Source organism: Neolamprologus brichardi, chromosome 20 (genome assembly GCF_056152115.1).
Source record: "Neolamprologus brichardi isolate AB-2024 chromosome 20, ASM5615211v1, whole genome shotgun sequence".
NCBI lineage: Eukaryota > Metazoa > Chordata > Actinopteri > Cichliformes > Cichlidae > Neolamprologus > Neolamprologus brichardi.
In genome coordinates this window covers 19052307-19064267 of record NC_142123.1, presented here as the reverse complement: position 1 = coordinate 19064267, position 11961 = coordinate 19052307, and the positions used below count along the sequence as shown (strand labels likewise).

Genomic DNA, 11961 nt, shown 5'->3' with positions numbered 1-11961 from the left:
ATCAAAATCATGTTTCCTAATCAGACCTGCAGATTGTACAACCGCTTATTTCGCCATCTTGCCCCCCCCACCCCTCTATGAGCCGTCATTTGTTTTTTTTTTGTCTTTTTTGTTTTTTTTTAATTTATTTATATTTTGCACACATTTAATATCTCTCATTGGGAGACAACATTGGTGCAACAACATCTTGAAATGTTGAGTAAGAAAACAAAAGAAATAAGAGAAGACTAAAAGAAAAACAAAAAACAAAATGTGTGAAGGCCATTCTTATTACATTTAAACAATATCCTTTCCGTGAACACTTTAACATACATGCGGCTTACTTGGTACACCAAACGAAACATATTCATTAAAAGGATAGAAAATGGGTCCCATTTTCACATATCAAAGCAGCATATCTTTACATGAATCCTTCACTAATTCTAAAGATGACAAAAAAGACTTCAATTCAATCTTCAATGCACTTAGGGAAGGTCTTTTGTTTTGCCATTTACACTTATGAATGTGGTATTGGCCCATAATTATTACCATATTGTGGAGCATGGCAAGTTCCTTAGACGGATCGCCATTATTGTATAAAACCTGTGTTAGAGTCAGTGGGGTCATCCCATCTATTCTTATAGTATGTCTGTGAAGGTTCTCAGTCATCCAGGTCATCGTAGTCAAAGGAGCTTGCAAAGAAAAGCGTCTGGACTTCTTTAAGTTACTTGAAGACGTTTCACCTCTCATCCGAGAGGCTTCTTCAGTTCTAAGGTCAAATGGTGGAGAGTCCCAGATATAAACCTAGTGGGAGTGTCCCCCCACAGAGGGACAAAAGGACCCCCTGATGATCCTCTAATCGCCTGAGCCAAGGTGTGGAACTGGGTGTGGGTCCCAATCAGCCAGAGTTTCGGGTGAGTTCATTGTGAAACCTGGCCCCACCTTATCATGCGAATTCCTGAGGTCAGATGGCCCAGGGTGTGAGTGGGCGTTAAGGCGTCTGGGAAGGGATCTCAAAACTGGATTATAGATGGCAGAGAGTTGGTGTCGTAAACCACCGCCTCTGTTCAAAGATGGTCGCTCACAGTGGACATAGATGGCTTCTTTCACTCCTCTTTCAAACCATCTGTCCTCTCTGTCCAAAATGTGAACATTGGCATCCTCGAAAGAGTGTCCTTTATCCTTAAGATGCAGATGGACAGCTGAATCTTGTCCTGTGGAGGTGGCTCTTCTGTGTTGTGCCATGCGCTTGTGAAGTGGCTGTTTGGTCTCTCCAATGTAGAGGTCTGGGCATTCCTCGCTGCACTGTACGGCATACACCACATTGTTAAGTCTGTGTCTGTGTCTTTCGGGTGAACCAGTTTTTGTCTGAGTGTGTTGCTGGGTCTGAAGTACACCGGGATGTCATGCTTGGAGAAAACCCTCCTGAGTTTCTCTGATACACCGGCTACATAGGGGATGACAATGTTGTTGCGTCTGTCCTTCTTATCCTCCCTCGCTGGTGTCTGATCTTCTTTCCTGTGCCTCTTTGCTGACTTTAAGAATGCCCATTTAGGATAGCCGCACGTTTTGAGTGCTTCCTTTACATGTGTGTGTTCCTTCTTTTTCCCTTCAGGTTTAGAGGGAACATGTTCTGCCCGGTGGTGTAGGGTCCTGATTACTCCAAGTTTGTGTTCCAGAGGGTGATGGGAGTCAAACAGGAGGTACTGGTCCGTGTGTGTGGGCTTCCGGTAAACTTCGATCTATTCTTATACTCAACCAGTCTACCAAATCCTGCCAGAAGTCAGTCGTTACTGAGCAGGAAGAAAAACAAATGATCAATAATTTCTTCATTTTGTAAACAAAATCCACATGGCTCCACCTCAAACCCAAACCTTTTTTAAGCATTTCAGCTGCTGGGTAATATCCATTAATTATTGTGTGGATGCTTTAAGGCATCCACACTATTGTTTTCCTGTTTCTCTTTATTGTGTGGATGCTTTAAGGCATCCACACTATTGAGTTCCTGTTTCTCTTTATTGTGTGGATGCTTTAAGGCATCCACACTATTGAGTTCCTGTTTCTCTTTATTGTGTGGATGCTTTAAGGCATCCACACTATTGAGTTCCTGTTTCTCTTTATTCTTTATTATTATTATTCTTCAAGTTGCTTCCGTACGTTTTTCGCCGTAGAACTACTTCCACAATTTTTATGCTATTTTCACCATTCAAATTTTAAACTATTCTGCTATTTCTGCTAATTTGCGCAATATCTTTTGGTATTTTTTGCTATTATACTTTTTAAAATATTAAGCTTTTTATGCAATTTTTTGTCCCATTGAAATGAATGTAAAACTTCCAAAATTCTGCTAAATTTTGCTTGTTTTTGAAACTTAACTACTTCCTCATACTTTCACGTAGAACAACCATTCAAATTTTAAAATGTTCACAAATTATTGGGCTATTCATGTATATTTCAACTTTTTCATATCTGTTACCGTTTTCATCTTATCCCTCTTTAAGTTTTGAGTTGCAAAATTGTGATTTTTCACAAAATACATACGTTGTTATGGTTGCTATGCACTTGGTTCTAAGTGAGGCACTGTAAGTTTCGCAGTCTTCTCTTCATGTCCGAACAACTTCTTGCTACTTGCTCAATTTTCACTCAACTTCCACAAATTATACATCAAAACGTAGGTATTTTTGCTGGCTTTCAGAAAATGTCACTATCATTGTTGTGGAATTTATAGAATTTTGGCAAATCTCCTCAGACCAACACAAACTCTGAAAACTCTCCATAGAAAGTCAATAGAGAGTTTGTTCAAAATCACCGCTGGATTTCTTTAATGAGAGGCATATTCGAATCGCCATATCTCCTTAATGAAGCGAAGTCAAGACATGAGGCTTGTGCCAATATATCTTCAGACACTCCTGACGCTCACAATTTTAAAAAAATTTTCTCACCTATTACCATTTGGCCATGAATTACGTTTGTTTGAGGGTAGGAAATTTGTCCTTCGCTCAGATTTCTTCAGATTTCAAACTCTGGAAATGAACCACTTTTTTCTCTCGTCATATCTTTTTGATGGTTTTCCAGAGAGACCTGAAAATTTACATGACTGTTCACCAAAGCCTGCTGTCTCTTACGGTGAAAGAATGATATCAATACTCCGAATAGATTTAGAGTTACAAAGCGTTGTTTGAGGGCAAGTCAAGGCAGTTTTTGCTTAGCCTCTACTCAGTTATGGTGCATTACAAGTCAAATATCTTTAATAATTCATATTTTAATGATAAATTGTTAACACTTGAAGATTCCCCCATCTCTTCTGAACAAAACGATGTAAGAATGACCGTTCTAGCCCCTACGGTTAGGAAATTATGGCCATTTGTTGGAAGGTAATCCTCACTATGAGAAATAGACTGCAAAAATCCTGTCTCTCTGCTGCCTGTGTAAAAACGGCTGCACCTGTTTTGGCGGGAAAATGTACACAGCCTCTCTGATTGGTGGATTCAAATTCAGCAGCTCCCAGGCTGCTTGACTGACCTACAAAGTTGCTTCTCTCTCCCTCTGTGTGTGTGTGTGTGTGTGTGTGTGTGTGTGTGTGTGTGTGTGTGTATTTCTGCTTTTTATAGTATTTCTGCTAAATTATAGTATTTCTGCTTATTATAGTATTTCTGATTTTTATAGGATTTCTGCTTAATATAGTATTTCTGCTAAATTATAGTATTTCTGCTAAATTATAGTATTTCTGCTTTTTATATTATTTCTGCTAAATTATAGTATTTCTGCTTTTTATAGTATTTCTGCTTAATATAGTATTTCTGCTAAATTATAGTATTTCTGCTTAATATAGTATTTCTGCTAAATTATATTATTTCTGCTTTTTATAGTATTTCTGCTTTTTATAGTATTTGTGCTTAATATAGTATTTCTGCTAAAATATAGTATTTCTGCTTAATATAGTATTTCTGCTTTTTATAGTATTTGTGCTAAAACATAGTATTTCTACTAAATGTAGTATTTATGCTTAATCATACTATTTCTATATATTACTGCCAGGTCCCCAGGCAGCCAATCCTCTGTGAGGACTGAGACATTCAAATTCACAAATCAGAGCCTGCACGGCTTCCCAGCCAGCCAATCATATCTGAGGGCTCAGGCATTCAAATTTGCATATTGGGGCCTGCAAAAATCCTGTCTCTCTGCTGCGTGTGTAAAAACGGCTGCACCTGTTTTGGCGGGAAAAGTACACAGCCTCTCTGATTGGTGGATTCAAATTTAGCAGCTCCCAGGCTGCTTGACTGACCTAAAAACTTGCTTCTCTCTCTTTCTGTGTTGTGTTATAGTATTTCTAAATTATAGTATTTCTGCTAAATTATAGTATTTCTGCTAAATTATAGTATTTCTGCTTTTTATAGTATTTCTGCTTTTTATAGGATTTGTGCTTAATATAGTATTTCTGCTAAATTATTGTATTTCTGGTTTTTATAGTATTTCTGCTAAATTCTAGCATTTCTGCTTTTTATAGTATTTCTGCTTTTTATAGTATTTGAGCTTTCTGCTTTTTATAGTATTTGTGCTTAATATAGTATTTGTGCTTAATATAGTATTTGTGCTTAATATAGTATTTCTGCTAAATTATAGTGTTTCTGCTTTTTATAGGATTTGTGCTTAATATAGTATTTCTGCTTAATTATAGTATTTCTGCTTTTCATAGTATTTCTGCTAAATTATAGTATTTCTGCTTTTTATACTATTTCTGCTTAATATAGTATTTCTGCTAAATTATAGTATTTCTGCTTTTTATAGTATTTGTGCTAAAACATAGTATTTCTACTAAATGTAGTATTTATGCTTAATCATACTATTTCTATATATTACTGCCAGGTCCCCAGGCAGCCAATCCTCTGTGAGGACAGACATTCAAATTTACAAATCAGAGCCTTCACGGCTTCCCAGCCAGCCAATCATATCTGAGGGCTCAGGCATTCAAATTTGCATATTGGGGCCTTCACGGCTTGTAAGCCAGCCAATCATATCTGAGGGCTCAGGCATTCAAATTTGCATATTGGGGCCTTCACGGCTTGTAAGCCAGCCAATCATATCTGAGGTCTGCCGTTTCTTCTCTCGTCATATCTCAGCGATGGATGTACAAAGAGCAATGAAAATCGCAGTCAAAGTACACCAAAGTCCGTTGATTTACCCAGTACAGGAATTATGTTTCTAGTCCACCTAGTTTTTGAGTTACACGACGTTTTGTAACTCCAAAAAACGGCGTTTTTCGCCTCTCACCGCGATCTAATTCTGACTGCTCATCACCCTGTTTTCCAGGCACCAGCTCTCTTTCCCAGTGGCGCAGTTGGTAATGACACGGGTCTGCAACCCAAAGGTCGTTGGTTCGATTCAACCTTGGTCAACATGTTTTTTGCCCTACAAATTAATACACTATCACAGACCAGTAATTCATATTCATCATTTATTACAATTCTGCAAACTTTTATGATTTTAGCAGCTTTTCTAATATGGACCTCAGATTCTTGTTAACACTCCATGGCACAAATACTGTTCCCTTTAGGCTCTGTGTATGTGTGTGTGTATCAATATTTCTCCCATTTTAAAGTATTACTCCTCCATAATTGTATTTCTGTTAAATCAAAGTACTTTTACTACATCTTAGTACTTCTGCTCAATCATATTATTTCTGCTACTTTTCGGTACTTGTGCTAAATACAGTATTTCTGCTTAATATAGTATTTTTGCTTAATATAATATTTCTGCTTAATAAAGTATTGCTGCTAAATTATACTATTTCTGCTTTTTATAGTATTTCTACTATTTGTAGGATTTCTACTTTTTGTAGGATTGGGGCTTAATATAGTATTTGTGCTTAATACAGTATTTCTGCTAAATATTTTATTTCTGCTTTTTATTGTATTTCTGCTTTTTATAGTATTTCTGCTTAATATAGTATTTCTGCTAAATGATAGTATTTCTGCTTTTTATAATATTTCTAATTTTTATAGTATTTGTGCTTAATATAGTATTTCTGCTTAATATAGTATTTCTGTTAAATTATAGCATTTCTGCTTTTTATAGTATTTGTGCTAAAACATAGTATTTCTACTAAATGTAGTATTTATGCTTAATCATACTCTTTCTATATATTACTGCCAGGTCCCCAGGCAGCCAATCCTCTGTGAGGACTGAGACATTCAAATTTACAAATCAGAGCCTGCACGGCTTCCCAGCCAGCCAATCATATCTGAGGGCTCAGGCATTCAAATTTGCATATTGGGGCCTTCACGGCTTGTAAGCCAGCCAATCATATCTGAGGTCTGCCATTTCTTCTCTCATCATATCTCAGCGAAGGTTGTACAAAGAGCAATGGAAATCGCAGTCAAAGTACACCAAAGTCCGCTGATTCACCCAGTACAATAATTATGTTTCTAGTCCACCTAGTTTTTGAGTTACACAACGTTTTGTAACTCCAAAAAACGGCGTTTTTCGCCTCTCACCGCGATCTAATTCTGACTGCTCATGACCCTGTTTTCCAGCCGCCCGCTCTCTTCCCCAGTGGCGCAGTTGGTAGTGACACGGGTCTGCAACCCAAAGGTCGTGGGTTCAATCCCTCCGTGGTCAACATGTTTTTTTTCCCTACAAATTAATACACTATCACAGACAAGTAATTCATATTCATCATTTATTATAATTCTGCAAACTTTTATGATTTTAGCAGCTTTTTTGCCAAATCATGGTTTTTGTGCCAAATCATAACAGTTGTTTTATGTTATAGTATTACTACTAAGTGGAGGAATTTCTGTCATGTTACAGTATATGTGCTGATTACAGTATTTCTGCTAAATCATACTGTTTCTACTATATTATATTTTTCTTTCTAAATATAGCATTTCTGCTATATAATTGTATTTCTGCTATGTTATAATATTTGTGTTAAACCAGAGTATTTGTGCTAAAACATAGTATTTCTGCCAAATGATAGTATTTCTGTCAAATTATAGTATTTGTGCTAAAACATAGTATTCATTTAAAATTACAATATTCATAGTTCATCACAGTGTCTCTGGTAAATCACAGTATTTCTGCTATGTTGTACTATTTTTCTAAATCATAGTGTTTCTGTAATGTTTAAGTATTTTTGGCTAAATATATTCTTTCTGTTATCTTATACTATTTCTCCTAAATTCTTGTATATTTGAGAAGTTATCATGTTTCTGAAGTTACAATATTTCTGCCAAGTTCTGCTATGCTATTGTATTTCTGCCAAGTATTATGTTTCCTCTAAGATATTGCAGTTCTGCTAAGTTATTACTTTTTAGCAAAGTTCCTTTGCTTCTGCAAAGTTTTTACAATTTCTGCAACTTTTCAGCTTTTTCAGCTAGTTTTTGCAGACAGCTTCAGCTTTAAAGCATCCACACTGCATTTTCGCAGGAAATGCAAATTTTTCTAGTTCTTTATTATTCTTCAAGTTGCTTCCGTACGTTTTTCGCCGTAGAACTACTTCCACAATTTTTATGCTATTTTCACCGTTCAAATTTTAAAATATTCTGCTATTTCTGCTAATTTGCGCAATATCTTTTGGTATTTTTTGCTATTATACTTTTTAAAATATTACGCTTTTTTCCTTTAATTTGTCCCATTGAAATGAATGGGAAACTTCCGCAATTCTGCTAAAACTTGCTTGTTTTTGAAACTTAACTACTTTCTCATACTTTCACCTAGAACAACCATTCAAACTTTAAAATCTTCTCAAATTATTGGGCTATTCAGGTATAAATCAGCTTTTTCAAATCTTTTACAGTTTTATTTTTATCCCTCTTAAAGTTTTGAGTTGCAAAATTGTGATTTTTCACAAAATACATACGTTGTTATGGTTGCTATGCACTTGGTTCTAAGTGAGGCACTGTAAGTTTCGCAGTCTTCTCTTCATGTCCGAACAACTTCTTGCTACTTGCTCAATTTTCACTCAACTTCCACAAATTGTACATCAAAACGTAGGTATTTTTGCTGGCTTTCAGAAAATGTCACTATCATTGTTGTGGAATTTATAGAATTTTGGCAAATCTCCTCAGACCAACACAAAGTCTGAAAACTCTCCATACAAAGTCAATGGAGAGTTTGTTCAAAATCACCGCTGAATTTCTGTAATGAGAGGCATATTCGAATCGTCATATCTCCTTAACGAAGCGAAGTTAAGACATGAGGCTTGTGCCAATATATCTTCAGACACTCCTGACACTCACAATTCAAGAATCTTTTTCTCACCTATTACCATTTGGCCATGAATTACGTTTGTTTGAGGGTAGGAAATTCGTCCTTCGCTCAGATTTCTTCAGCTTTCAAACTCTGGAAATGAACCATTTTTTTCTCTTGTCATATCTTTTTGATAGATTTCCACAAAGACCTGAAAATTTCCATGACTGTTCACTAAAGCCTGCTGTCTCTTACGGTGAAAGAATGATATTGATACTCCAAATAGATTTCGAGTTACAAAGCGTTGTTTGAGGGAAAGTCAAGACAGTTTTCGCTTAGCCTCTACTCAGTTATGGTGCATTACAAGTCAAATATCTTTAATAATTCATATTTTAATGATAAATTGTCAACACTTGAAGATTCCCCCATCTCTTCTGAACAAAACGGTGTAAGAATTACCGTTCTAGCCCCTACGGTTAGGAAACTATGGCCATTTGTTTGGAGGGTAGTCCTCACTATGAGAAATAGACTGCAAAAATCCTGTCTCTGCTGTGTGTGTAAAAACGGCTGCACCTGTTTTGGCGGGAAAAAGTAGACAGCCTCTCTGATTGGTGCATTCAAATTCAGCAGCTTCCAGGCTGCTTGACTGACCTAGAAAGTTGCTTCTCTCTCTTTTTGTGTGTGTTTGTGTGTGTATGTGTGTGTGTGTGTATTTCTGCTTTTTATAGTATTTCTGCTTAATATAGTATTTCTGCTAAATTATAGTATTTCTGCTTTTTATAGTATTTCTGCTTTTTATAGTATTTCTGCTAAATTATACTATTTCTGCTTTTTATAGTATTTCTGCTTAATATAGTATTTCTGCTTAATATAGTATTTCTGCTAAATTATAGTATTTCTGCTAAATTATAGTATTTCTGCTTTTTATACTATTTCTGCTTAATACAGTATTTCTGCTAAATTATAGTATTTGTGCTTAGTGTAATATTTCTGCTAAATTATAATATTTCTGCTTTTTATAGTATTTCTGCTTTTTATAATATTTCTGCTTTTTATAGTATTTGTGATTAATATAGTATTTCTGCATAATATAGTATTTGTGCTAAATCACAGTATTTCTGCTAAATTATAGTACTTCTGCTTTTTATAGGATAAAGCAAAAATCCTGTCTCTGCTGTGTGTGTAAAAACGGCTGCACCTGTTTTGGCGGGAAAAAGTACACAGCCTCTCTGATTGGTGGATTCAAATTCAGCAGCTCCCAGGCTGCTTGACTGACCTACAGAGTTGCTTCTCTCTCCCTCTGTGTGTGTGTGTGTGTGTGTGTGTGAGACAGAGAGAGAGAGAGGGAGAGAGAGAGAGAGAGAAAGCCTTTTAATATAGGATTTCTGCTTTTTATAATATTTGTGCTTGATATAGTATTTCTGCTTAATACAGTATTTCTGCTAAATTATAGTATTTGTTCTTAGTATAATATTTCTGCTAAATTATAATATTTCTGCTTTTTATAGTATTTCTGCTTTTTATAGTATTTGTGCTTCTTATAGGATTTCTGCTTTTTATAGTATTTCTGCTTAATATAGTATTTCTGCTTTTTATAGTATTTCTGCTTTTTATAGTATTTGTGATTAATATAGTATTTGTGCATAATATAGTATTTGTGCTAAATCATAGTATTTCTGCTAAATTATAGTATTTCTGCTTTTTATAGGATTTCTGCTTTTTATAGTATTTGTGATTAATATAGTATTTGTGCATAATATAGTATTTGTGCTAAATCATAGTATTTCTGCTAAATTATAGTATTTCTGCTTTTTATAGGATTTCTGCTTTTTATAGTATTTCTGCTTAATATAGTATTTCTGCTAAATTATAGTATTTCTACTTTTCATAGTATTTCTGCTTTTTATAGTATTTCTGCTTAATATAGTATTTCTGCTAAATTAAAGTGTTTCTGCTTTTTATAGTATTTGTGATAAAACATAGTATTTCTACTAAATGTAGTATTTATGCTTAATCATACTATTTCTATATATTACTGCCAGGTCCCCAGGCAGACAATCCTCTGTGAGGACTGAGACATTCAAATTTACAAATCAGGGCCTGCACGGCTTCCCAGCCAGCCAAATCATATCTGAGGTCTGCCGTTTCTTCTCTCGTCATATCTCAGCGACGGTTGTACAAAGAGCAATGAAAATCGCAGTCAAAGTACACCAAAGTCCGCTGATTCACCCAGTACAAGAATTATGCTTCTATTCCACCTAGCTTTTGAGTTACACGACGTTTTGCAAGAATACTGTTCCCTTTAGGCTCTGTGTATGTGTGTGTGTGTATCAATATTTCTCCCATTTTAAAGTATTACTCCTCCATAATTGTATTTCTGTTAAATCAAAGTACTTTTACTACATCTTAGTACTTCTGCTCAATCATAGCATTTCTGCTAAATCATAGTATTTTTGCCAAATCATGGTTTTTGTGCCAAATCATACAATTTGTGTAGTATTTGTGCTAAAACATAGTATTAATTTAAAATTGCAATATTCATAGTTCATCAAAGTGTCTCTGGTAAATCACAGTATTTCTGCTATGTTGTACTGTTTTTCTGAATCATAGTGTTTCTGTAATCTTTAAGTATTTTTGGCTAAATATATTCTTTCTGTTATCTTATACTATTTCTCCTAAATTTTTGTATATTTGAGAAGTTATCATGTTTCTGGTAAGTTACAATATTTCTGCCAAGTTCTGCTATGCTATTGTATTTCTGCCAAGTATTATGTTTCCTCTAAGATATTGCAGTTCTGCTAAGTTATTACTTTTTAGCAAAGTTCCTTTGCTTCTGCAAAGTTTTTACAATTTCTGCAACTTTTCAGCTTTTTCAGCTAGTTTTTGCAGACAGCTTCAGCTTTAAAGCATCCACACTGCATTTTCGCAGGAAATGCAAATTTTTCTAGTTCTTTATTATTATTGTGTGGATGCTTTAAGGCATCCACACTATTGAGTTCCTGTTTCTCTTTATTCTTTATTATTCTTCAAGTTGCTTCCGTACGTTTTTCGCCGTAGAACTACTTCCACAATTTTTATGCTATTTTCACCGTTCAAATTTTAAAATATTCTGCTATTTCTGCTAATTTGCGCAATATCTTTTGGTATTTTTTGCTATTATACTTTTTAAAATATTACGCTTTTTTCCTTTAATTTGTCCCATTGAAATGAATGGGAAACTTCCGCAATTCTGCTAAAACTTGCTTGTTTTTGAAACTTAACTACTTTCTCATACTTTCACCTAGAACAACCATTCAAACTTTAAAATCTTCTCAAATTATTGGGCTATTCAGGTATAAATCAGCTTTTTCAAATCTTTTACAGTTTTATTTTTATCCCTCTTAAAGTTTTGAGTTGCAAAATTGTGATTTTTCACAAAATACATACGTTGTTATGGTTGCTATGCACTTGGTTCTAAGTGAGGCACTGTAAGTTTCGCAGTCTTCTCTTCATGTCCGAACAACTTCTTGCTACTTGCTCAATTTTCACTCAACTTCCACAAATTGTACATCAAAACGTAGGTATTTTTGCTGGCTTTCAGAAAATGTCACTATCATTGTTGTGGAATTTATAGAATTTTGGCAAATCTCCTCAGACCAACACAAAGTCTGAAAACTCTCCATACAAAGTCAATGGAGAGTTTGTTCAAAATCACCGCTGAATTTCTGTAATGAGAGGCATATTCGAATCGTCATATCTCCTTAACGAAGCGAAGTTAAGACATGAGGCTTGTGCCAATATATCTTCAGACAC

At 35.0% G+C, this 11961-nt stretch overlaps 1 protein-coding gene across 1 annotated transcript in view; it reads left to right on the top strand.

Moving 5' to 3' along the window:
- The window catches only part of LOC148096963 (uncharacterized), a 95831-nt gene that overhangs the window by 67346 nt on the left and 16524 nt on the right, over positions 1–11961 (top strand). The window lies entirely within an intron of this gene.